Raw genomic sequence first — 5,403 nt, 5'->3', positions numbered from 1 at the left:
TCTGAGGGGTTTTTATGGCACATTGTACTTTGTTAGTGGTCAATTTTGTTTTGTGCTGTTTTTTTTTGTCCCTGCCCCCCCCCCCCCCCTAAATTTGCAATTTTCAAACTGAATTTTCCGGCTCCTAAAGCCACTTTTACACAGGCCTATGTAAAAAAAATCTGAGTTTTTCATGCAGAGCTGCGATTTTATACATTTCTGTTTGCGTATGCATGCACTTTTACAGCATTTTTTGTGCAATAACAACACAAGCAAGCTGATGATGTCACAGCCTTATTTCCCCTACCAGTGGCATAGAAACCTGTGTGAAAAACATGGGAAAACGCAGAGCACTTTTCCACGCACCCCATTCATTTCAATGGCTACAACGCTGAAAAATAGAACATGCAGCGTTCAATTTAACGCCTGTTAATAACGCTGCGCTAAAACACTAATCGGAGAGGCTTTATTGCAATAAATGGGGGCTTAATGCTGCGTTTGTAAACTGCGTTGAAAATGCACGTATATAAAACAACTGCTTGTGAGAGAGTGGCCTTAGGCCGGCTTCACATGGGCGAGAAAATCACGTGAGATTTGTACATTGCGAGACGCACAAATTGCGCACAAATATGAACCTTGTTCTTTTGAATGGGATCCTACACATGAACGATGCTTACCTGCATCGCACCGTGATACAGGAAACAAATTGCGGTACGTCCCAAGTGCGATGTGAGGTTTCTCCATTAAAAAAATGGGAGAAACTTCCCGAAGTGATGCGAAGTGGTCTTGAGATAAAAGCGACTCGCATCTGCAGGGAAATCACATGTTGGTGAGTGTGATATCAGGCCGTGATTCACGGCCCAAAAATCACATTCGCCTATGTGAAATTAGCCCTAAGCTGCCTTCACACGAGGGGAGAAAATTGTGAGAAATTTGTGCGTTGTGAGACGCACAAATATGAACCCCATTCTTCTGAATAGGGTCATAAAGAAGAGCGACGTTTTCCTGCAAGTTTCCACGCGGTAAACAAATCGCAGTATGTTCTCTCTTTAAGCGTGCTCTCACATCGCAGCGCCCATTGTATTTAATGAGACCGGCAGCACCATCACGCCATGTGCTAGGTGCACACGATGTGACTCGAGGTCTCCCATTGAAAACAATTGGAGAAACTCCGCAATCTTCCGCCGCAGTCGTTTTTAACATGAAAATGCCTCGCATCCAGAGGAAATTCACATAAAGGGGAACGCAATATGGGGGTGGGATTCACGGCCCCGCATCGTGCTCGCTCGTGTTAAGTTAGCCTTAGGCCTCCTGCACACGGGCGAATTAGCATTGTGAAGTCCACGGTGGGCGTCCGCATGCTATGGAAATATGGGATTTCATGAGCATGCTGTGATTCTGTGCCGGCCACGCACAGACGCTTCTTTTGTAGTCAATGGAAGCTGTCTCTCTTGCGGCACTTCTGTAGTGAGCAGTGTGGAAGTATTGCGGGATCCACGTAATAGCCTAGTGCCAGCACCTCCTGCGCATGGGCGATGAACCGCCGTCCGCCACAGCAGGGGTCACCGGCCGGGCACCGGGTCAAACTCCACTGCAGGAATCCCGCATGTGAGGTCCGACCCGCCCGTGTGCAGGAGGCCTTAGGCAGATACAGTAATCATACCACGCAATATAGATAATATTTGCCTTATGTACGCTATTCTTCTACTTAGGGACTCATTCAATTGTGAAGTGACTTTGAGGGGCCTATATATTAGAAACTCAATAAATCAACCCATTTTAAAAAGCGCACCCCTCAAATGGCGTTTACTAATTCTATTAACTCTTTAGGTGTTTTATAGGAACTAAAGCAAAGTGGAGAATGAATTTAAAAAATGTAATTTTTCTTGCAGATTTCACACCAGTAGTTAGCAGATGAACGCAACTCCACATGTATTACCCTGAATCTGTCCTTTGTTCATCCCACAAGGGATCAGATAATACACTGCACTGCTTATGTAGCACAGTGTATTATCTCTAACTGCTACCTTCTCATCACTGACCATAAGCTCTGTTACTGTCACTGATGACAGTAACCCTCACAGGGCAAACCCAGAGGTCATGATTTGTTCTTCGGTTGCCATAGTAACAATCAGTAACCCGTGATCAGATTGCGGAAGTGCTGATGGGATGGAGGGAGCCCCATCCCTCTCCAAACCCTCTAGATACTGCTGTCCGCCTAGACAGCGGCAATTAAAGGGTTAAATTACCAGGATTGGAGCTAGGCTTTATTCCGGTGGTTGCGGTGGGACTGCGGCTGTAACTTACAGCTGTGATTCCCCTCCGGTTACTGCAGGGCTCAGCTTCTGAGCCTGCTGGTAATTAGCGCTATATATTTATGGCACAATGGTGGAACTACTAGCCTGCTGCGACTTATCTGTACGGCGCATATCGGGAAGGGGTTAAAAATGTAGCCACATCCGCACTTAAATGGTGTAGATTCGGCCACTGCAGATTTACAGCGTGATTGCTGCTGGTAGTCCAGGGCAGAATGCCCTCAGGAATTTCACCCCAATTAAAGGTACTCTTAGGCTGTGGTCACACGGGGCGGAAATCTCGCGAAATGTCAGCTGCGGAACCGCTCGGAAATTCAGTGAGATTTTCGCAGCGGAGGGGCAGCTTCAAAATCTGTGTTGTTTGATCCAGGTTTTGAAGCGTCTTGTCCGCCCGTATTTCGCTGCAGCCATCTCTCCCCATAGAGAGGAGCGAGCCCGCAATGGAAACGGATTTGAATTCTGCGCCGCATGTCAGTTTCCGTGTGGATTGGCCGCAGCGGATCGCCCGCAGCCTGTGGACGAGATTTAAAGAAACTCTTGTCCACTTTGCTGCTTAATAACGGGATTAAAATGCAGGCGGAACTTCCGTACAGAGAGTCCACACGGAAATTCCGCGGCAATTCCGCCCAGTGTGAACCCAGCCTTAGGAAGCTATCATAAGGGGCGGAATCAGGATGCACGGCGCACATAAATCTGCAGTTGCTGAATTACACATCAAAATCTGCAGCTCAGACGGTGGATTTTGATCGGAATTGCAAGCAGGTTTTAAGCCATTTTCAATTCTGCATCCAAATTCGCATGCAGCCTGTGAATTTTGGTGCAGAATTTACCGCGGATTGTGGTGCGTCATTCGGGCTGTTCTGTCCCGTTTGAAAGGTTCCTTGGAAACCAGCTGCTGATACGTAACTTTTTGGATTGGGCTTTAGGTCTATAGGTTTTATTGCTTGCCCAGAGGAGTAATTTGATGCTCGTGCGCCCCAATGTAAAATCTGTACCAGGGCCCCCCACCTACCTTGTGCCGTTTGGACTAGTGCCACATGACGCCTTTTGGTTGCACAACCAATAACTGCTGTGTAAGGACGCCTTAACATGGCACATTCTCCACAGCACATATGCCCTAAATCCACAGTGGCCTAATCTGTGAATGTGACTGTTTTATTAATTGCAGAAATGTAGCAACTTTAACCCTTGTCCGTCAAGAGTTGAAATCTGCAGCACAAATAAAGCCTCTTCAGGCTAAGGCCACTCTCATGCATGCACTCGGCAAAATGCAGCCTTTTCGGTCGCAGCGTTTTGCAGCGATCTTACTTTAGTTTTTGGCTGCAGGTTCCTGCCTCTGGCTGTGGGTTTTAGCGCACCCCATCATGGGTGATGAGGTGCCCTAAACGCGGCAAAATAAAGCAGACAGCGCATGTGTGCGAGGCTCCATTGAAATAAGTGAAAGCCTTTTACCGCTATTACCGTGGCGTTCAGGAAGCCGTGGTAATCGCAGTAAAAAACGGATGTGTGAGAGTGGCTCTAGGCCGTTTTCATACAGCTGAGAAAATTGTGCGAGATTTGTGTGTTGCGAGACGCACAAATCTTGCATGAATATGAACCCCATTCCTTTGAATGGGGTCATACACATGAGCCATTTTTTTTCCCGCATTGCATCCCATCGCGATGCGATGCGGGAAACAAATTGCGGCACGTCCTATCTTTGGGCATGCCCTCGCATCGCCCATTATTTTTAATAGGGGTCGGCGGCAGCATCGCACCATGCGAATCAATGTGAGGTTTCCACATGGAAAGCAAAGGGAGAAACTCCACGATCCTCCGCTGCGGTTTTGAGCATCTGAGGGGAAATCGCATGTTGGCGAGCGTGATATTGCCCTCGCCCGTGTGAAATCAGCAGCGTTATTTTAAAAACACTGCGGATTTCTTACCAAAATTTTCGACAGCTTGTGAAGTAGGTCTTAAGAACTCTCCTCCACATTCCTTGTACTGCAGGTGCTGTGGAATAACTGCTGTGATTCTGGTAGCGGGCACTCCACAGCATTTCCACCGTGTGTGAAGGAGGCGTAACTCTGCAGCCTAATACTCGCAGTAAATGCGGTCACACTGGGAGTCAGAAGTCAGTAGAAAAAAATTGGAGGTTGGATATTTTAGGATCTGTGACCGATGGTTGTGGTAAGCTACAACTCGCACTGAGACCGCAATAACTTCAATGTGGCTGTGATTGGTTCATTGAGCGCTGCAGTAATTGGCTGAGCCACAATGCTCAAGAACCAATAAGAGGCAGCGCTTCCTGAAGGCGGGGTTTTTGAAAGCCCTGACCAGGATGCGTTGCCTGAATACTGAAGACAAGTGCCGGGGAGCTTCGGGAGAAGTCAGGCAGCTGTTACATGATGTGTTGGGTTTTTGGGGGTTTTTGGTTCTTCAAGTCTCCCCGAAAATCCCAGCAAAAGAGCGCAACAATGCATTCTGTGAAACATGCAATGTGGATGGCATTTCTCATCCACACACTGCGAGAAAAAATCTGCAGTGTAACCTGCCCTCCAATGCAGATTCTAAAGTTGTTACATGTCAACTTATGTTGCAGTTTTTACCATGATTTCACCCCTTAGAATAAGAGGATGACATCATTGGTGAATCTGCATTGTTCATTGCGAATTTTGCCTTTGTGGGAAATCTCAACATATGTTCTGTCATGTAGCGTTTCTGTAAGGCGTTTGTAAGATGCAGAATAGGATGTTGTGATTGACGCGACAATGGCAGACGAGGGTGATACAAAGTTTTGCAACGTATTCACTTCATGGGAATCACCCTACACTTCTGTGAAACGGTGCCAACACCCATAGTCAAGAAGAACTGGATCCACCGCAGTCTCTAATATAGATGTTGGGAAGGCCGAGAGTCCTTTGCTCCATCTGACCTTCGTATCAGGCACTGTCTGCTGCCACTGTTTCTGCGTGTTCAGGTCTGCTGTAGACATTGACCCAGTCTCACTGGTTCTGCTGAAAACCAGCCCTTCTACTCACCAGACTGCTCACTCGGCTTGGTTGCACGATTATCAGCTGCCCACTTGTACAGTGCCCACTGCATCTGCATTTGTACTAGGCCTTGGCGG

The sequence above is a fragment of the Eleutherodactylus coqui genome, chromosome 8, assembly GCF_035609145.1.
Source record: "Eleutherodactylus coqui strain aEleCoq1 chromosome 8, aEleCoq1.hap1, whole genome shotgun sequence".
NCBI classification, from domain to species: Eukaryota; Metazoa; Chordata; class Amphibia; order Anura; family Eleutherodactylidae; genus Eleutherodactylus; species Eleutherodactylus coqui.
This window is presented reverse-complemented; position numbering follows the sequence as displayed.